Source organism: Leptopilina boulardi, unplaced genomic scaffold, assembly GCF_019393585.1.
Source record: "Leptopilina boulardi isolate dan_hultmark-lab unplaced genomic scaffold, ZJU_Lbou_2.1 LbouV2_310, whole genome shotgun sequence".
Taxonomy (NCBI): Eukaryota; Metazoa; Arthropoda; class Insecta; order Hymenoptera; family Figitidae; genus Leptopilina; species Leptopilina boulardi.
This window is the reverse complement of record NW_026137875.1, coordinates 6,543,053-6,566,375: the sequence shown is the minus strand read 5'-3', so window position 1 is coordinate 6,566,375 and position 23,323 is coordinate 6,543,053. Positions and strand designations below refer to the sequence as shown.

At 27.7% G+C, this 23,323-nt stretch overlaps 1 protein-coding gene across 2 annotated transcripts in view; it reads right to left on the bottom strand.

The window, feature by feature from the left end:
* Positions 1 to 23,323, bottom strand: part of LOC127283548 (tyramine receptor 1-like) — a 241,913-nt gene that overhangs the window by 112,758 nt on the left and 105,832 nt on the right. For both annotated transcript variants that reach the window (XM_051308502.1, XM_051308503.1), the window contains exon 2: positions 5,041 to 5,088. The gene's annotated coding sequence lies outside the window, so the exon portion shown is untranslated. The remainder of the gene's footprint in view (positions 1 to 5,040; positions 5,089 to 23,323) is intronic.

Below are 23,323 nucleotides of genomic sequence, written 5' to 3'. Positions count from 1 at the left end.
AAACCTTTCAGCAACATTGCGAGTCGCTATTGAATAGATATATACATTTAATAATCAGATGTTACGCAACAAGTGCGAATTTCGTTCAAAATCATTAATTATTTATTCGTGAAAATGTATTATTATATTACCCTAAATATATCGCAAAATGTTTATATTATTACCCTAAAGAATTGTTAAATTTTAAATTATTAAAAATTAAATTTAAAATAGAAATTAAAATAATAAGATTCGAAATTAAAATAATATTTCTGCAGCCATGGGTGGGGACTCCTCACTGAACGCGTTGAGTGAAGGCTCCCCGCGCGTCCCTCGACATTGCGCGAGAGAGAAAGAAGACTGTATGTAACGGCGAAGCGTTCTCTCTCAGACACACTGTTCTCGCGGAGTACTGCGTTCTCTCTCTGTCGCATGGTTTTCTCCCTCGCTCCAATGACTAGTACGCGTCACTCTTACTCTTACGCTGTCGAATGCATAGTGGATGCTTGCTCTCTCGCACTCGTTAGGTATTACGACCATAATACACATTAGTATGGCTGGAGACGTCTATGCTGTACGCTATGGCACTAATACACCTATGTTTCCTTACTCACAGCCTATCTTACCTTGCCCCTCTGTATCTCTCAAGCCTACAAGCTATGCCTGCCATTGCTTTACTATAATGTGCTTTTTAGATCTATATGCAACTGATCAATTCCAGATCAATATTGAGACAATTGATCTCAAAACTGGAACTGCAACAACATTCAAAATACTACAAAATAGATGGAATTTCTTTCTGATTGGAAATGTCCATTATCTTAAATTATATTAACCTTTTATATGAGAGGGTTAATTCTAAAATTTCAAAGATTAAATAAAATATAAAATTATTTAAAAGAATAATTGGAAATAATTTTGTTTCGAAATAACTTTATTATTTCAACACTATTTCACTAAACCGATTTTATTGCAAATTCAGCAAAACTGGCATGGCAACAGGCCCCACCTTCCCTTTCCACCTACAATTGCGAAATTCAAAATCAGCAAAATTTCCCACCAGGTGCCCTAAGCCGACCTGTAGAGGCATCTCCAGCCCCTAAATTTTTGTTCAGTACGGTTTCCGCGAGCATCGAAGTTCCAACTCTGTTTGGAACTGCCCGGATTAAAAAGCCTAAGCGCTCCCGTCCGGTACCAAGGACCCGTTTTGATTCGTGTGCTTACACGAATAATTTCGGTCGGACGTAAAGTAAAACGCCAACTTACTCCGAAGTCCACGGAGGCCGGTTAAGAGTCAATTCAAGTGAAGAGTTTTTAAATCTAATTAATTTTCTTTTTCTAAATTTTTGTCGAAAGACCAGCCGGGTGCGGAGTGCCCGCGTCTGCTCTTGCAATTGACGGCTTAGCGAATTAGAGTAAGAGAGAGTGGATTTGTCTGTCCCTGTTAAAAAGATTGTTCGCGCAATAAAAGAACATACGGCAACCCGCGAATGCGCCACTCGAGTGATTGTGTATGGACGATTTTTCAAAATTTATGTTTTTGCCCGTCGAGAAGAAATTGTCGACGGTAGAATAAGGAAGCGGAACGGTAAGTACTCAGTATCGTTCCGGGGTAATTTTGTAACTACATCCCTCTTCCCTCCCTCCTTTCTTGTAAGAGAGAGTGGAATACATTTGTCAGTATTATTTTTGAATGATAAAATAAAATTAATAATTCTTTTAATTCTTTCTTCTCTTTATTTTCTGTTCCCTGTTTCTAATAGTAACAAGTATAAAAGGAAGTCGTGGTATATTTTCCTATCTTATCCTAGAAAATATCAGCAATTAGAACGAAACGAACCCACAAGTAAAAACAAGGCCCTTCAGGCTTTGGCAGTTTGGACCTCCGAGAACCTCTGAAATTTGGGCCATCTCAAAAGCCCGATGTATTGTTCTAATTATTTTTAACAATAATTATTTCAAAACAAATAATTTCTTCGGTTCGTAACAAACGCGATCGTTAACATTTAAGAAAGTTTAAATTAATTTTGATTTTGATTTTTCATAACTTTCCGACATCAAATTTGGAATAAAACTCATGGATTCTGACACATTTTTTTATGCTCTTTCGATTGGTAATGATTAAAATTTGAACAAACTTTAATAAGCACCCGTTAACGCGATCGTTAACATTTAAGAAAGTTTAAATTAATTTTGATTTTGATTTTTCATAACTTTCCGACATCAAATTTGGAATAAAACTCATGGATTCTGACACATTTTTTTATGCTCTTTCGATTGGTAATGATTAAAATTTGAACAAACTTTAATAAGCACCCGTTAACGCGATCGTTAACGTTTAAGAAGCCATAACTTCTTCAATATTTTGATTTTTCATATCTTTCCGACATCAAATTTGGAATAAAACTCATGGATTCCGACACATTTTTTTATGCTCTTTCCATTGGTAATGATTAAAATTTGAACAAACTTTAATTAACACCCGTTAACGCGATCGTTAACGTTTAAGAAGCCATAACTTCTTCAATATTTTGATTTTTCATATCTTTCCGACATCAAATTTGGAATAAAACTCATGGATTCCGACACATTTTTTTATGCTCTTTCGATTGGTAATGATTAAAATTTGAACAAACTTTAATAAGCACCCGTTAACGCGATCGTTAACGTTTAAGAAGCCATAACTTCTTCAATATTTTGATTTTTCATATCTTTCCGACATCAAATTTGGAATAAAACTCATGGATTCCGACACACTTTTTTATGCTCTTTCCATTGGTAATGATTAAAATTTGAACAAACTTTAATTAACACCCGTTAACGCGATCGTTAACGTTTAAGAAGCCATAACTTCTTCAATATTTTGATTTTTCATATCTTTCCGACATCAAATTTGGAATAAAACTCATGGATTCCGACACATTTTTTTATGCTCTTTCGATTGGTAATGATTAAAATTTGAACAAACTTTAATAAGCACCCGTTAACGCGATCGTTAACATTTAAGAAAGTTTAAATTAATTTTGATTTTGATTTTTCATAACTTTCCGACATCAAATTTGGAATAAAACTCATGGATTCTGACACATTTTTTTATGCTCTTTCGATTGGTAATGATTAAAATTTGAACAAACTTTAATATGCACCCGTTAACGCGATCGTTAACGTTTAAGAAGCCATAACTTCTTCAATATTTTGATTTTTCATATCTTTCCGACATCAAATTTGGAATAAAACTCATGGATTCCGACACATTTTTTTATGCTCTTTCCATTGGTAATGATTAAAATTTGAACAAACTTTAATTAACACCCGTTAACGCGATCGTTAACGTTTAAGAAGCCATAACTTCTTCAATATTTTGATTTTTCATATCTTTCCGACATCAAATTTGGAATAAAACTCATGGATTCTGACACATTTTTTTATGCTCTTTCGATTGGTAATGATTAAAATTTGAACAAACTTTAATAAGCACCCGTGAACGCGATCGTTAACGTTTAAGAAGCCATAACTTCTTCAATATTTTGATTTTTCATATCTTTCCGACATCAAATTTGGAATAAAACTCATGGATTCCGACACATTTTTTTATGCTCTTTCGATTGGTAATGATTAAAATTTGAACAAACTTTAATAAGCACCCGTTATCGCGATCGTTAACATGATTAAAATTTGAACAAACTTTAATAAGCACCCGTTAACGCGATCGTTAACGTTTAAGAAGCCATAACTTCTTCAATATTTTGATTTTTCATATCTTTCCGACATCAAATTTGGAATAAAACTCATGGATTCCGACACATTTTTTCATGCTCTTTCGATTGGTAATGATTAAAATTTGAACAAACTTTAATAAATTGGTTTTTGTAACCGTTAAACAATTAACGTTATGTTCTTCAGCTCAATGAAAAGATAACAAACTCAAAAAAGTATAAAATCTTTCTTTAAAAAAAGTCATTTAATTATTTTATGTACCAATTAAGGCCAGGTCCAAGTGAGGCAGCGCCATCTACATTGAAACTAAAATTTTGGAAAATTTTCAACAGCCTTTACTTGAAAACAAGAAGGTAAAATGCTTTTTCCTTTATGGATAATTGATTATTGGCAAGATATACACCAGCTAAAACTTTTTTTGAGTTAAAATAATAAAAAAAATTTCATGTCAGTAAATTAAATATTAGCACTTTTTTCACAAAAACTGTAACAGTACTTTCTCAGAAATTACAATCAAAAATGCAATTTCCATTTGGAAAATTAATAAACGCTAAAAATACACGACCTAAGATTTACCAATCACGAAAATAACACAAAAAAAGTATTTAAACATGACATACTTTACTCATTATGACAGCCGTTTGGCAGGTTATATATGTCACCAGACGTTTCGCAGTTTTGCCGAAAGGAGGAGATTGGCGCTGTTGCTAACCACCTGAAATACATAATCTACCAAACGGCTGTCACAATCAGTAAAGCAGTATCAATATGTTAAATATTTAATAAAATTTTTTTTTGTTATTTTCGTGATTGGTAAATCTTAGGTCGTGTATTTTTTAGCGTTTATTAATTTTCCAAATGGAAATTGCATTTTTGATTGTAATTTCTGAGAAAGTACTGTTACAGTTTTTGTGAAAAAAGTGCTCATATTTAATTTATTGACATGAAATTTTTTTTATTATTTTAACTCAAAAAAAGTTTTAGCTGGTGTATATCTTGCCAATAATCAATTATCCATAAAGGAAAAAGCATTTTAACATCTTGTTTTCAAGAAAAGGCTGTTGAAAATTTTCCAAAATTTTAGTTTCAATGTAGATGGCGCTGCCTCACTTGGACCTGGCCTTAAAAGATATAACTAATACCTATATTCTTTAACATTTTAAATACATGTATGAATAAAAGACGAATTTTAAAATTAATTTTGTATCTGTTAACCCAAAAAAGTTTGTATTAACTGGGGAGCTTTTTTCCTCGTTAACTCGAAATTTCGGTTAACACAAACATCTCTCTGCCCCCCCCTACGTATTTGTGGTATAACGAGGTTTTACTGTAATGTATTCTTACCTTATAAACCCGTGTAGAAATCGCCAAGAAATTCCTGGAGTGATTATTCTGAAAAAAAAAATTATTTGGTTCATTAGCCGAAAGTTTTGAACGTTCATATGAACGAAATATTTTTTTCAATCTATAAATTATTAAAAATTATGATGACTATGTTAAAAAAACAGTAAATGGAATAATTATTAAATTAATAACTTCTTTTTAGATATTTTGAACAATATTTTGTTAATAAAATTCGTACTTAAAGAAGTTGCAAAAAAAAATTTCGTTCATATGAACGTTCAAAACTTTTGGCTCATTTTGGTTCAATTAAAATTCAAATCATTTGAAAATTATTTACAAGGATCAATTTTTTTTTTACTCAACTCAGGTGGAAAAGTTCCCAGTAGAGCCCACTTGGGGAGCGTTCACAAATTACGTAACGTTTTTTTTTTAATTTTGACCCCCCCTCCCCATGTAACACGTTATTGCATACATTAGCGCCATTTTTTCTGCTGTCCGTAACAAAGTGCTTGACCCCCCACCCCCAAAAAATGTTACGTAATTTTTGAACGCTCCCTTGGAAAGATTCCCCGGAAAGTGCCCCCTGGAGGTTCTATCAGAATTCCGCCGGAACTTCCAACGTAATTCCGTCGGAATTCCATCGGAGTTCTAAAGAATTTCCGATGGGATTCAGACGGAGTTCCGACGGAATTAGGACTCTAAAAATTTTGAATAAAATTAATCGGAATTTCGTCGGAACTGATAATGGGAATTATAATATAATAATTATTATGTGCGGTTTCCAGCCGGTTGTAAACTCCGACATTCGTCCGACTTTTCCGCCTGGGTAGGGATTCTAATATTCTACTTTGAATAAATTTAACGGTCAGAGCATTAATTTTTCATAGTTTGCCCAAAAATTTTCACAGTTCTTTTTGATTTAAAGAAAAAAAGTATATTTAAAAAAAATCGTCCCAATACCCGATTTTTATTTTAGTTAAAATTAATTCAGTAGATGGTACAGAAACATTTTTTTCCAAGATTTGGAAATGAAATGTGTCAAAGGCATTTAAAATGTTTCACGACCACCGTGGGAACTCTTCATTTATTGAATACTTATTTATATATAATAATTTTTAATGAAAATAATCAAAATCAAATATTTTATTCATTAAATTCCGTTTTATTGCACTGTTCCGTGACTTTTTGAAACATTTTTCTTATTTTATAGGAAATTTTAATACTTTGTTTATTTAAATTAAATGAATTAACGATCTAATATATCTAAATTATAAATTTGTAAAATTTCAAACGTTACAATAGAAGATTTTAAACTTCTTTTTATTATCGTGTGAAACGGGAAATTTTAGTCTTTGAAATGAAAAATTTAGTCTTTGCTAAAGTGTAGTATTAGTCTTACGAACAGATAGTTTTACTCAGAGTGGAACAAATTGGTAAGCTTATTGCGCGTTACTTGCCGCAACTTTATATATATATAAAGACAGTTAAAATGGCAATTTTTTTTCATCTTTTCAATTGTTACTAATGAGATTCTAGTCAACAGACGATTAATTTTCACAAAAGACAATTATTGTTTTACTGTGAAATATATATATAAGTATAAATTATTTAAGTTCATCGACAAAATTCCGCAGTCAGTGTATAAAATGATAGAATCGATAAGGAAAAGAGGAGTTCGAAATTTTTTATTGCTTGAGGAAGAAAATAAAAGACTCATCTTATTGGATTGTTTCAATGGAAGCGCAAAGTCTCTCAAAAGTGGAGAAATATTCAATCGAATTGAAACTTATTCTTCTTTAAAAAATAAAAAAACAAAAAAAAGGAAAAGAAAAAGAAATGCACTTGAAAAGAGCTGATATCTACATTTTCTTTCTTTTATTACACACAAACATAAACAATATCGAGAAATGGGGAAAAAAGAATTTTTTTTTAACTTTAGAAAAGTTAGAGAAAAACAATTTTTTTTATTAATCTCCGTCTTTCTGATAGTTTTAAAACAGTTATCTATAATTAATAAAATTTAATAACTTCTTTCTTTTTGTATAAAGATAAATGTTTTTACAATTTTCAGAGAAAATAGCTGAGGCCTTTCGGTGAAATTGAAAATATTTTTCAGAAATGAAATACTTTAATATATTCAGCAACTGAACGTGATGTGTACCTTCGAAAAATTCCGTTTACGAGTAGATTGAATGTCGCTCACATTTTTATGGAGTGCAAAATTGAACTTCACTATCTGAGAATTCCTTAAGGCTTTTTTGAAACTACAGGTTTGACAATATTCTTCATACACAAGTCACTATAGAAAGAATAATAAATAAATAAAATTCTTTGCTGATTTACATATTAGATTGAAACTATTTATAAAATTAACATTCTGAATTATACTTATTTAGACAAAAAAAACAATTAATTACCATATATTTAAGAGAAGGTATATAGAAATTAAAAAAAAATTTCATCTTCCTAAAAGGAGACAAATCGATGATGAAATTGACATGAGTGATTGGAATTTCCGTACATATTTATATAGTGTTCTTGATATTGACATATGATGAGTTCAAAAATCTATAATATTGGAGAAAATCAGAGAGAAATTCATAACAAATGGAAACCTATTTTTGGTCGCTTTCAATTAATTAATTATTATGATCATAACTGGAATAGTGAAATTTAGAATTAAAATCTTTTTTGTTCGAATAAATTAGAAACTTTTTTTTATAAATTAAAAGAATTTTATTGTATTTATTCTTAATTTTTTCTTTATAAATTTAAAAAGAATAAAGAACATTTGATGTAGTTAATGAAAAATACACGTCAAAGGTACAAAAATCAAGATATATTCATAACTAATTGTAAGAATCAAGAGGCACTCGTAATTGTTTGCAACTTATTCACGAGCATAAAGCAGAAAATATATTCTAATATGTAGCTAAAAAGAGCTTATAATACTATTTTCTCATCGTAATGCATAAGAAGTGGAATAATGGCGATTATAATCCTCTTATTCCTCCTTTAACAATTTCAAAGAAGAAATTCTAACTAATGCCCTATATCTAGGAGAAACTGGTCCGGGCCTTATTAATTTTCCTATAAATTACATTTTAAAGCGCACAGTTTTCCTAAAAGTATCAAATTGAGACCAAAAATTGCATCAAATCTTTGCAACGTTTTGATGCACATAAGTTATATCAAAAAGAGATCGTTTTGTGTATCATTTTTAGAAATGATACACGAAACGGTCTCATTTTTTGATGCAAAAAATTTAATCAATTTATATCAATCATGGCCGAATTGAATCGACTCAAAATTAAACGAATTTTTTCAGATATTTTGGTAATAGTACAATTGCGGAGACCATTTCACTATTTAATTTGAAAATGAAAATAACAGAAAATCAAAGACAATGTGCAATTCGATAATTAAAAAGTGACAGCTTATAAACATAACCTAAAATGCATGAGAAAAAATTTGTCGATAAAATCAATATAGCCGAGCTTTTTAGAAGGTAGATGGCAGCACTCATCTATTTTCTTTCTTTAAATTTTTTCTGAATCGTTTTTATAAAAAGCAAAACTGCCATCTACCTTCTAAAAAGGTCGGCTATATTGATTTTATCGACAAATTTTTTCTCATGCATTTTAGGTTATGTTTATAAGCTGTCACTTTTTAATTATCGAATTGCACATTGTCTTTGATTTTCTGTTATTTTCATTTTCAAATTAAATAGTGAAATGGTCTCCGCAATTGTACTATTACCAAAATATCTGAAAAAAATTCGTTTAATTTTGAGTCGATTCAATTCGGCCATGATTGATATAAATTGATTAAATTTTTTGCATCAAAAAATGAGACCGTTTCGTGTATCATTTCTAAAAATGATACACAAAACGATCTCTTTTTGATATAATTTATGTGCATCAAAACGTTGCAATAGAAAAAGATACAACCAAGTTTACTGTGCGTTCTACTATGATCAAAAAAATTGTTCAATAAGAATAATTAATTAAGAAAATAATTAATCAAACATTTTCAATAAATAATTCATTAGGCTCTCGTCCATTATCTTCAAAAAAAAATTTATCAAAAACTATGCCACAAAAGAGTCGCCTTATTTTGGCTTAATTTTAAAAAATCGAATTCCATAAATTTGGAAATTCAATCAAATAAAAATTCAAACTTCTTAAAATTAGATTTTTTTTGATAATTGGAACTTATATTTTTAATTTGTCTCACTCTGGAAACAATAAATAAAAAATTAATTTTAGTTTGACGACATTTTGAAAAATCGTGACAATTCTATAATAATTTTATTAGTTTATAGCGTATCGTGTAAACAATATCACTAAATGCCACGAACTAATAAAATCATTATTATTATACAAGTGTCATGACTTTTCAAAATGCCGTAAAACTCAGAAGGAAAGCATTTCTGCAATTGGGTGAATTATATTTTTAAATATAAAAAAGTTTTTTTTAAATTTATCATAAAAAGTCTATACTATACTCGTGATTTGGGTGTGACATTTGACTATATCAATTGAATTTTATAGATCATATATTCTTAGTTACATCGATATCAAGAGCATTGTGATATCTTTTCAAAATTTCTAAAAGTTCCCATCAACAAAAAACTTTAATTTTACTTTTTAATTCATTTGTTTGTTCTAAAATTGATTATGCGTCTTTAATTGTTAATTCTCAATTCATGACAAATATAATAATATCTACTTATATTACAAAAAGATATCGCCGCCGCTGTTTCCAGACTCTGAATACAGCAGCATTTCTCCCCTCTCCTCTCCCCTCAACCGAAAAAAGTGACCTAAATTTTGAGGTTATGTTCGTTTCAAGACTCTGAATAGGGCCGCAAGTCCTCCCCTCTTTCCGTATTTCCCGCAAAAAGTGACCTAAATTTTGAGGTTATGTTCGTTTCAAGACTCTGAATATAGCCGCAAGTCCCCCAATCTCCCCCTCCCTTACCCCTACCATCGCCAAAAATAACCTAAATTTTGAGGTTATATTCGTTTCAAGACTCTGAATATAGCCGCAAGTGGAGGAGAATTTCCCGTCAAAAAATGACATGAAATTAAAGGTTATGTTAGTTTCAAGACTCTGAATGTAGTCGCAAGCCCCCTCCCTCCTTCCTTACGTTGAAGGTGAGGTGGATTTTCTGCCAAAATTGACATAAATTATAAGGTTATGTTCGTTTCAAGGCTCTAAATATAGTCGCAAGCCCCCCCCCCCTTCTTTACGTTAAATGTGAGGTGGATTTTCCGCCAAAATTGACCTAAATTTTGAGGTTATGTTATTTTAGCAAAAAACGACCAAGAAACAAATATAACCTCAAAATGTAGTCCAAAATTTGGCGCAAAAGGACCAAGAAACAATCATAATCTTAAAATTTATGTCAAACTTTGAAGGAAAATGACCAAAAAACGAACATAACCTTAAAAATGTAGGTCAAATTTTGTCAGGAAAATTTAAAAAATTAGATAAATTTTGTTTGAAATATTAAAAAAATAATAAAAATTATTATTAATAAAAATCGTAAATAACATTTAAAAAAAATAAATAATAAAATATTAATAATAGTTTTAAATTCTAGAAATTGACGAAACATTAATAACAGAAAATAGGTCATAAGGTCATCTACAAAAACAATAAAAATCAGGGGGTTGGCGCGCGAAACGCGTAGGGGGGCGAAGCCTCTCTAGTTATTTAGAAGATATTCAGAAAAGATTCCTTAAATATCTTCTTTTTTAAATTGAAAAACATTATCCTCTCCATGGTCTAATTTACATCGACTTATGTTTTCGCTTCGACTTCCGAACTGTTGAACAGCGTAGAATTTTCTCTGTATATTTATAATCAAATTCTTATCGTTGCAAATATATGCTTCAAAGATTCTATTTAAATCGAACTTTAGGGTACGTAGAATTTCGTCACGGAATGATGTTTTTAATTTGCTTTTTGTGCGTACAGATTTTGCTAAAGTTGCACCTATTTTTTATTTATTTTTTTTTTCATATTAATTGTTTAGTTGAAAATTTAAAACCTTTTGTTGATTTGTTTTTCTTGCGATGTCTGCCTAAATGTAGAAAGGCAGCAATTCATTTATTTAATAAAAATTAAGAAATTAAAATTTGTGAATTGTAAAAATTAATAAAAATTTTACGTCAAAATTTATAGTATAAAAATTAAATATCGTAGTTATATTTATTAATTAATTTATATAATATCGTACCAAAAAAAAAGCAAAGGGACAATTTGAAAATTTCATATATAGAAATTTTCCCTTGGATGTAAGGTAATTAAAAATGGTTTTAATTAATCGTTTATGCTTGCATCATCTCATCGTCCGCGTTGAAGAATGATGAGCACTTAATTTTTGCGCGTACATTATCTCAAAGCTCATATTTTCAAAAGTAAATCGTGTCCTTAGAATTTGATTTATATATGTTCTGCGTCCAGTTTCGAAATTCGACCTGGAACTCTCTGCGGTTGGTCAGTATTAACAGAGAAATTTATGGGTAGAAGAGGACACGAGTCCAGCTTCTTTCTCCAATATGTCGGAGTGTCACTGAGAATGAATACATCGTTGGATTAAACGATTTTGCGCGTGAGCCAACCACGGAATTTCAATAAATCCTTTCATGATCGATAAATCGATTTAATAATGTCACTTTGTGGTTTCAGTATGGAGACTCGACGATAAGCGGGAGCTTTCAAAGTAGGAATGTTATTAAGCTTTAAGTGACTGTTGATGTCCTTGAACTCGCCACACAAATGTGCTCCAAGGAATAATGTAAATTTACAAAAGTTTTCGACAATTTATATGTGTGTGGCCGATTCCACATTTTTTTTTTTTTATTCTTTATAGAAAAAAAGTTACACGTATAGGGGAGAGCGGGGCAAAGCCGCTATGCGGAGTAAAGGCGTTTTTCGAAATATCTTCTTTCTTTCTAATCTATTACCATTTTCGTTAACAGTTTATTATTAATAAGATTAAAGCAATAGATTGGAAAAGAAACAGCTAAAAAATATTAAATATATTAGGAAATATAACATAAAAATAGTTTTTGCAAGGAAGGGATGAAAATTTCGTTGATCGAAGATTCAAATTTAAAAAATTGTTTTAAGCACTTAGGTCTTAAAAACTTTTTGCTTGAATAAATGAAACATTTATCTACACGAAGTGCATGAAATTTAGGTTTTATTTTTTATTTAAATAAATTAAATTTAAAAAATAAAAAATGTATGTCATTGGGGGCAAAGCAGTTTAAAAACAGTTTCGTAAAAACAGTTGAAAATGAAAATCTGCATTACCTTCATATTTGAAGTTTTTCTAACTTTACATGAATCAAGTGTCAACAAATATTAACCTGATTTTTTAATCAAAATATGTAAGTATTTTTCCGTGCTTTCTTATTGTTATTTATATTTTGAATATAAATATATATTTTTTATAACTGTAGTTTTATTAAATTAAAATTAATAAATTAATATTAAATAAAATAATATTAAATAATTGTTTTTATTTATTTTCAAAAATTACATAATTTAATTTAATTATTTTTTATTATTATTGTTATTATCTTACATTACCTATATTATTATGTTCAATTATTTCAAATAAAATAAAGGAAATTAGTTATTTTTATGTAAAAAATCTGTTTTTATTATATAATATATTAAACTAGTATAATTTTAAAATAATATTTCATTTAGAACATAAATTAATTTATTAGTATTCAAATTTATTATTAACAATAAAAAAAAGATAAATTTTATGTAAATATAATAGGGGAATAGTGTCAGGGTTGGACACACTGTTTTGGTTTTTTGTTTATAAATATTTTGTTTAGATAAATTCAGTCAATTGTGGTATATGGGTGGAAAGATCTACAAAAGAGGAACACTTTTGCTGTGGACCGTAAATTGATTGGTCCAAAATTAAAAAAGTTATAAACATTTAAAAAAAAAATCTAGTCAGGGTTGGACTTTTCAGTCAGGGTTGGACACTTTTTGAAAATCGAAACGCATTATTGGTAAAAACGTAAAATAACATTTGTAATGTTTTTTATTCTTATTTTTTCATGTTTATCTTTACTTATTGTTTACAAATTGTAAAGCTTCATGGGTTTAAAAAAGGAATGAACTCAAATTACAAAAAATAATGCTTTATTGTTCCAAATAACTCAATGAAATGATGAACAAAATTTATACAATTTAAGTATTATTTTTCTAATATCTTTGGCACAATTTTGCACTGAAATATCAATAAAATAAAATTTATTTATAAATTTTGTTAAATTCATAATTAATACGGGTGTCCAACCCTAACTGCATAAAGTGTCCAACCCTAACTAGAAGCATCATTTTCGAATTGTGCTAACCATAACCAGACATGTGTCGCGATTCGACTTTTCACTTTTTTTCTTCTTAAATTATGTACCCCACAATACATTCAATAAGCTTACCTTGCCGAATTCTTGCTTTTTTTACACATTTTTTAGGTTTATTCACAAGTCAAACAAAACTTTTTTTGTCTCTTCGATTGCACCGAAGTCACAGGAGACGCTACTTTTGATTCTCCAAAAATGTAATGCCACAAAAAGTTAGGTTACACTACTAGAAGATTCGTCACGTACGCACACAGGTAGCGCTAGTGTTCTTATTTAAAAAAAAGCCAAGTGTCCAACCCTGACACTATTTCCCTATTAATATTTCATAATATTTTCGCGCCGTTATTTAAATTATTTTTGAATATTAACAGTCGGTAAAGTAGACTTTTCAACGAAAAAGTGAAGAGTTGAATTCAAAATGTGAGGTTAAAAATAAAATTATTGATATTTTTTATAAAATAACTTAAAACTCTTTAAAAAATGTATAAAATACTTATGTTTCAAAGATATTAGATACAGCAAAATACAAGCAAAAACGTCGCTGCCCCGCCATACGGGACAAAGCCGTTTTTTTGCATCTCTTTGAAAATAATTAAATTAATTAATCAAACTTATAATAAATTAAATTATTACTATTGAAATTTGTTATTAATTAGTTTTAGATGAAATAGAAAAAAAAATCACGTCAATTGAAGGTGTAATAACAAAAAAATATTTATAAATAAATGTTACATAAGCGGCTTTGCCCCGCTCTCCCCTATTTTATTTTTTATTTGTAAGTATCCGAGTTTTCAAAATTTTTGTTTTTTAATGCAGACTATTAAAAATTTTTAAAAACACCAGATAATAATTTTTTTAATTTTTGTATTATAGTAGTAAAAATTTTTTTAGTGGGCTCTGATCTCTATATACATCTGGATAGGCAATGCTATGGGAGAAACATGAGACATAGCGGCCATCTTGGATTATAGTACAAGTAAAAATTGTGGCGCGCAAGTCAGGTGGTTAGTGACACTGAATCAGTGTATTCGCTCTAATCAGCTGAAATTGATCTCAATCAATCGTGATTTTCTGTTGTCAAGTGTTTTTCTTTATTTATTTGTAAAAATTGTCCATTTTATGTTTCAATAAAATGGGTTTATTGTGGTTCGTGTGGAGAAATTGGAATAAATTTTCATAAGAATCGATATTTTTTTAAAATAAAAATAATTTTTTTTAATAATTTATTTAAATGAATAAAAATCAGAAAAAAATTTATGTTTAATTTTTTAAGGTAGTCAAATATCATTTTAGGTTTTCATTGGAACAAAAATTGTTAAGTTTATGACTTAAATGAATGTTGGGTTTTCTTATTTAAGTTTTGTATTTTTTATTCAAAATATTTTTTTATATTTATTGTTATTTTATGAAAAAATTTTTTTTTTCTTTTGCTTATCAAAGAAATATTTTTATCTCTCATATAAGTATGTATTTCTTTACTTTAATCAATCGAAGAATTATCCTACTTTTTTTCAGGTCTTCATTTATACAATTTGGTAAAATATTGCAGCTTTAAAATTACTTACATTTTTATGTAATTATACATATTTAATTAATTCATATTTATCGTAAAACAATATTTAAATGCTAAAATAAATACTTTTTAAATTTTCTTTATTTTCAGCATTCATTTTTAATTCATTATAAGTTTTTGTTATGTGTAATTTTTAAATTTTATTTAAAGTAACCATATATTTGATATAATTTTTAGACTAAATTCGAAATTTTCCAATCTTCTAATTAAAAAAAAATTTACAATTCAATTAAAAATAATAATATTGTAAATTTTTTGAAATTAGATCGTATATATTTAAAAAGAACGTTAAATTAAATGAATTAAAGAAAATTTTGTAAAATTTCTAAAGTGGATATTGTTGATATTGAAAAGTACCTAGAGAGAATTTTCCTTCTATTTTTCACTCACTGTCTCTCTTTGCAATAAAATTGTTACTTTTCAAAAATAGTTCTACGAACGTTTTGAATAATGAAGCCAAGTCGTGAAAGCCTCATGAGAATTTGCATTGTTGGTGGACTCTGGATACCGCATAAATCTTATACTGAAAAGTACTAAAGAGAAAAGTTAGGTTGAATCAAGCGTATTGTTGGATAAAATTTGTAATCACATCTCATAATCGATTTGAAATCCTTTTCTTCAGCTTCATTCAAAAGATGATAATGTTCAATTTAATTTCAATCTACATTTGTTTCTTTTGAAAAAAAAAAAATTACTATAGGTACTTTTATATTATTCATTATTGTGAAATAAAAAATTTATTAATATTATACTTAAGATGGGTAAAAATGATCTCTTTAAATTTTTATTTAATTTATAATTCATTTATTTATTTAAATTTAAAATTTGTTTTTTAATTTTTTACTTCAATTTTTAATTTATTTTTTTATGTTTTTTTATTTTAATTATTAATTTATAAAAATATTCAACTCAAATCTCTTTTTTTCATACCAAAAATTTACAATGTGTGGAAAATCGGAATGTTAAATTTATTACTTTCTAAATGATGATGTTATTTAACAGCGACGAATTAAATTGATTTCTAAATAGCGGATCTTATTATTAGCATCATATGTTTTGTAATTGAGGAGGAAACTTTGGTTATTGAAACTAAATTTCAAAATTAATGTTTTAAACATTTAACCCTTTGTAGAAGTTTGTAACCCATTAAACTATCCATTATATGGTTATAAAGTCAGTCATATAAGATCAGAATATTGGAATTGTTTCCGACATTATGTCGTTAAATTACACGCTTCAAGGGACAAAGATCTTTTTCAAAAATGATATTGATACTAAATTTTCAAAAGCAATGTTTCAATTTTTCATTTTATTTACATTGATGTAATTTTTTTTTTTACAAAAATTATAAACATAACTAAACTATTGTAAATTATTCCTTAAATACACAAAATAATATAATCTTAATTTAATAAAATATATAATAAATAATATATATAATTTGTATAAAAAAAAAAGTATTTTTTCAATTTTTTGTTTAAAAAAATACTTTCAACTATATTTTTACTATATTTTACGATTGAAAGATTTTATATGAAATATAATTTTCAAAAAATTATATAATCAAAAATGCTATAATTTTTAAGAATAATTTCCGCATAATTTTAAAAAGAACTGATTTAAATTCATTACTGCAAATGGAAAACAGTCAAATCACAATCTTGGTTATTCGCAAAATAATTATAAAGTTCATTTAAGAAGGTCAACAAACAATCTTCTACGCGAGTTTGCCTGCATTAATGAATGGTTTCTCCGTTTTATAATGAAGCTGTATAATTCAACTTGATTATTTTGATGTGGATTTTGGGAAATTTTACTTGCTTTTTCAAGACTAAAAAACTTATAGTTAATGTAAAATAACTTTTTTAAAAACTAAATTTTTTTTCTATATTTCTTTTGATTTATTTTACAAGCATGATTAATTTTCAACGTTTCATAAAGTTTCCAGAATTTATTTCTCTAGTTTTCTTTTTTTTCTTTAGTTAAAAGCAGTTCAACGATCCCAGTGCGGATTGCAGACAAAAGTACTTATATAATAATTTCTTATATATTTTGAAAATTTAATTAAACAGTGCGTTATATTATAATATAAATTTATTAAGTTCAACATCATGAAAGACAATTTAATCAGTGGATTCTGAGAATTTTTTTGTTATTGTATCTAAATAAAATATATAAAAAATTATTATTATTAAAAATATATACTTACATTAACATTTAATAATAACAAATATTTTATAATGTAATAATATCTTATAACTTGCTGAAAACAAAATTTTTAAATATCAATATGACCTTGAAAATACTACCAAAATCTTAACCCAAAAGCGATATTTAAAAATGGGGATAAGCTTTTTGTATGAAATATAAATTACTATAATTTTTTTTAAAAAGTTTTCGAGAGAAAACCAATTTTATATACAATTATTGTTGATAAAAAAAATAAATCTCTAACCTTAGCCTCCAACCGATGATGTATCATATATTTCAAACGAGAAGATCTGCCGGAAAACACATGGGATTTAGAAAAATTCGAACACTCCCGAAATTACATTTAAATAATTAATAAACAACATACTACTCTTTCTGAAGATTTAAGCGATTGCGATTTTAACCTTCGCTTGACAAGATGCCCACCCAGGGTGGGCCAGACAAATTGAAATTGCCATATCTTCTAAAGTTTTGCCTAAATTGAATCGCGATTTTAAGTCACTGAACAAAATCTTAAGAACTTTCAAAAAATGTAAAAACAAATTTTTAAAAAAAATTTCTTCTTGATTATTTATAACTTTTATCAATGTATGTACGGAGATAACCGGGATGATTCAGATATGTTTTTAATTCTATTTTACAAAAAGACTTGAAATCATGCAGACTTTTCACTGTGAGTGTTTTATAATGTCAAATAATAGATATAAAAAATATTATATTGCATTATTCATTTGTTTAAACAATTTATTGTTATTATTTATTAACTTTCTTTGTTCTGCACCTAGAAAGATGCAGTTTTTTTCTAATTTTGCAATTTATCAAGCGGAATATAATAAAAGATAGATGTGATGTAAAATTATTAATTCAACAATTGTTTAAACAATTTATTGTTGTTATTTACTAACTTTTTTTGTACGGCACCTGGAAAGTTGCCGTTTTTTTCTAATTTTGCAACTCATCAAGCCGAATATAATAAAAGATAGATTTGATGTAAAATTGTAAATTCAACAATTGTTTAAACAATTGATAAATTAGTAAATTTATGTCAAATCTGTCTGGCTATATTATATTCGGTTTGATAAATTGCAAAATTAGGAAAAAACTGCATCTTTCTAGATACACTACAAGAAAGTTAATAAATAACAACAATAAATTGTTTAAACAATCGTTTGAATACTAAATTCATATAAAATCTTCATGTTTATTATGTTGAGCTTGTTAAGTTGCAAAATTAGAAAAAAATTGCAACTTTCTTGGAACATTATAAAAAAAGTTAATAAATAGCAACAATTATTTGTTTAAACAATTGGTTAAATAGTAAATTCATATAAAATCTTTGTGTTATTATGTTGTGCTTTTTAAGTTGCAAAATTAGAAAAAAATTGCAATTTTCTAGGAATATTATGAAGAATGTTAATAAATAGCAACAATTATTTGTTTAAACAATTTATAATAATAGTTGCTGCAAATTGAATTATATATTTTATTTTATTTATAACCTTTGAATTAATAACTACGAAGAAAAGGTAACAAATTTATAAAATTCTTCTACTGTCGTATGTATATTTTAAAAAGTTATAAATTATTAATAATAAATTGTTTAAACAAATAAAAAATCAACAAAACATTAATAAAATATATTATTTGGTAACATATAACAATTTTGGAAAAAAACTGAATGATTCTAAGTTTTTATTGCAATATACAAAGAAGAAAACATTTGGCCCACCCTGGGTGGGATCTTGTCAACCGTGTATATAAAAAGTATCCAGTCCGGCGAAGGTTAAAATTTTCGAACACTCTCCGATTAAAAAAAAAAAAATACTAAAATGATAAAAGAAATTTTAAAGCGCTAAAAAATTTTTTGTTTACGAATTAAAAAATTTGACTACTCCCGAAATTATTCATACTTAAAATGCAAAAATAGAAAACAATAAAAAATTACGCTATCAAAATTTTTAAATTCGACTACGTCTAAAGAGGTCAATACACGAATTGTAACTGATTGAATTATTTTTGAGATTATCAATCTACATTGATATGATATTAGACTTAAGGTATACCCTTTGTACTTCAATGTCAACAAACAGAACGGGGTGTAGGTATGAAAGTAATAAAAGGACCCCGCACAAAATACATTAACAATCCCTTTCCGTCAAATTGGTTGAAACTTCCTGACAGTGATGTTCAAGTGATTCTAAGCAAAAGCTCTCTGGGTCACAACCCACCTTTCCGGGCTAGATTACCCGCTAGAAGCTTTTAAAGGTCAAAAGAAGTAAGTTATTTTTTGCAACCGTTATACCTGTAAAATGCAATATTTTCCTTATTTCTTTGTAAAAACAAACTTATAACTTCTAAAAATAGTAGTAAATAGTAAATACTAGTAAATACAGTATCATACCGTACCTAACCATACATAACAGTACAGTACTGTATGGTAAGGTACGATATGGTTAGGTACGGTATGGTACAGTATGATACTGTAATGTACTGTACTATATGGTTAGGTAAGGTACTGTATTGCATTGCACTGTATGGTTAGATATGATACTGTAGGGGAAAGGTGAGTAAGTTTGCCCAAAAAAAGTTTAGAGTATTAAAAAAGTTACTTAATTTTAATGTTTGAATATAAAAACTCTTTCATAGTACAAAGACAACCTTCAGAAATAAAACAGAATAGTTATTTGAATTGACTTTTAATGAAAATATTGAATAAATTGTAATTAAAATATCGATGGTAAAAATGAAGAATTGATCTGAGGTGCGGATAAGTTTGACTACGGAGGATGGTAAGTCTGTTTCATCCAAAAAGTATGAATAAATTGAAGTAAATGTGTCAAATTTTTTTGTACTTGTTTTTATTAATCAATAATCTTATGAATGTCTTAAAAATTAATACTGTATTATAATGAAATATACATTTTTTTTTGTCAAATTTAATTTTTCAATCAAAACTAGTTTTTAAAGGAGGAGAAAGTAGCTACGTAAAGTACGTAACTCTCAGAGACAAATGCGCATGCGCGCTTTGTGCGCGCTTATTTCAAATGTTTTTTTTCTCAAAATATTCAAATAATTATTTGTTATTATAAATTTATTGAATTATGCATTTTTTCTATTAAAAGATTTTTAGACATGAAAGGAAGAATGAATGCAAATGACAGTGAAAAAGATAATTTATTTATTAATATTTAACAATGTGTAAATAACATTTTTAGTATTGGACGAAAAATCAGATTTAACAATCATCTATTCTGAAACCCGATTAAAAATCAGATTTAACATTTTTCTATTCGGTATAAAATCTTTTAAAACTTTAAAATATCACATTTTAGATAGATATTGTATGTATATAATTGAGGTTATGCATAATAGTAATTTTCTTGACTCTGCTACAATAAATGAAAATTAAAAGCGAAACAAAAATTTAAATAATAAAGTATAAATAAAAATATACTTGTTATTGCAGCATTAAATTAAACTATTATTAAATAATTACCTGCATTTGTAGAAATCTATCAGTTCGTCTTCTGCTGCATGTCCCGTACCTAACTTACGTATCTTGCTTGCGCGACTTGTGAATTGACGAACTTAACCTCACGAACTTACCCGACATTAATAGTTTAAACATTTTATTACTTATTTAATTTTACAACTTATTTTTAATTTTCAAAACATGATTTTCATAAAGTGTAATGTTCCAGAATTATAATAAAAAAAAATTACCAATTTGTATGAATAATAAATACGTTTTTTCAAAATTCAAAATTGAAAAAATTTACAATTAGATGCATCTTTTTCATACTTGTTTAATATTTTTGTTAATAACAAACCGATTACAGTAAAACTTTTTAGACACCATCGTTACCATACAATACTCCATTCTTAAAATCGGTTGTACGTAATATTTTTTTTTAAAAAAGTTATTAAGAAAAACGAACTTATCCGTACGGTTCCGAACTATACTGTATGGTTAGGTACGGTATGGTACTGTATGGTATGGTACTATTATTTTTAGAACTTATAAGTTTGTTTTTACAAAGAAGTAAGGAGAATATTGCATTTTACAGGTATAACGGTTGCAAAAAATAATAACTTCCTTCTTTTGACCTTTAAAAGCTTCTAGCGGGTAATCTAGCCCGGAAAGGTGGGTTGTGACCCGGAGAGCTTTTGCTTAGAATCACTTGAACATCACTGTCACGAAGTTTCAACCAATTTGATCGAAAGGGATTGTTAACGTATTTTGTGCGGGATTCTTTCCTATTATTTATTTAACATATTGGCCGCCATTTTTACATTTATTTGAAAGTAAAAAATATTTTTTAAAAGTCAAATATGTATCTTTATTTTTAAAAAAAGAAAAATAGATCTGCAAGTCATACAGTGCCGCTCAGTAGATTTTGCCCACCCTACAGAATTTTGGGCGTTGCAAAAAGTTTTATATTTTTGTTTCTAATAAAGATAAAATAATAAACAATGACTTTTTTTAAAGCTTATATCCTCTACTTTTAGAATATCTAAAAATTTAATAAAAAATTTTTTTTTTCATTGCTTAATTGCTATTATTAATAAACAAAATTTTCTATTTTTTTTTGTAAATTTTAAACTGATATATTTTTTTAACAAATCATCACATTTTATTTTCACATATATCATTGAAAAGGTAATTTTATCACCTTTAAAACGATTTTTTGAAAATTGTTATACGATAATTTTTAACAAAGATATGGTCAATTGTTTAAAAAAACAACTCTTTTTTAAAATTAATAATAAGTCGAGAACTGTTGGTTTTTGAAAAAAATTGTTAAGGAAACTATTATTAGATATAAAAATTTTAAAACAATGAAATTATTATTTTTATTTTTACTATATTTTTATTGGTAGACATAACTGTTTTATTAGTTGGTTTAAGTAATTAATTTGTTGGAATAACTATTTAATTAGTTACCTTTACTAACGAAATGGTTAGGTCATAAACTTTTAATATTCCCTAATCCAATCCTCGATTTAATTTAGGTCATTAAAATTAATTTAGGAAGAGGTAAATTATTTTTTAATTTCATAAAGATGTATTCATATGCCTTAAATAATAATTTTTTAATGTAATTAGTTTTAAAATTGACTTAAGAGTAAATTTAAAATTTACTCTATTGCCTTTTTAAAATCTTTTTATTTATATCACTTGCATATCCGTTTGACTTTCCTGTACTAAGGAATTTATTTTCCTTTTATGACACTGATTTTATATCTTCCAAGAAGACTGCATTACTTGGATGATGTAACCGGCGTCAAACCTAAATTCTCTTACTGTGACGGAACAGGTGTCTTTTATATTTGATACACTTTAACTACGTCGCTGTTTTGTCACCATTATACTCTTTCTTTGTTGAACTCTCGCCTTATAAATTCAACACCTCAAAAATTTTCTTGCATATTAATTTTTAAATATTACATAAAATATATTGAATAAAACACCTTATTTGCGTTTTTCCCAAAAAAAAAAATAGCTAAAATTTCCTTCTATAATAAGGAAAATGGTTTAATTAAATTTTCGGAATAATATATTATAAACTACAATTCTGGTGTTTATATGCGAAGGCAAATTTGGTTTGTCCCATATCTGATGATTCGTGGTTTCACAATTGTTCTACTGCGCGTATATAGTACATTAGCAGTATCGATTTATTGGCGGTGGTATAGTTTTGTGCATAATAGCGGGTATCGATACATTAACATTTAGGAGGAGGATTATACAAACCTAAGGGCCACACGTGCCTGGCGTACCAACGTCGAATACCGAGTGGCAGTGCAATTTCAACCAGAAGCGGATTCATTATCGATATAGATATATACCTATATATAACGTAGATTCGGCTAGGATATGAGAAAGCAGGTGCGCAAGCCGCAACTGCGCTGGCCAATTTCTTGTGTGCAACCAAATCTCACCGTTGAGAAAATATACTGCGACCTTTTACGAGCGTCGCCTTTTTATGCCGCACCACTGTAGACAATATATATATATATATATAGCAACAAACAGCAATTGCCTTTGCACTTATATCTCGAAAAAGGAAGGTGTATTTTACTTTATAGG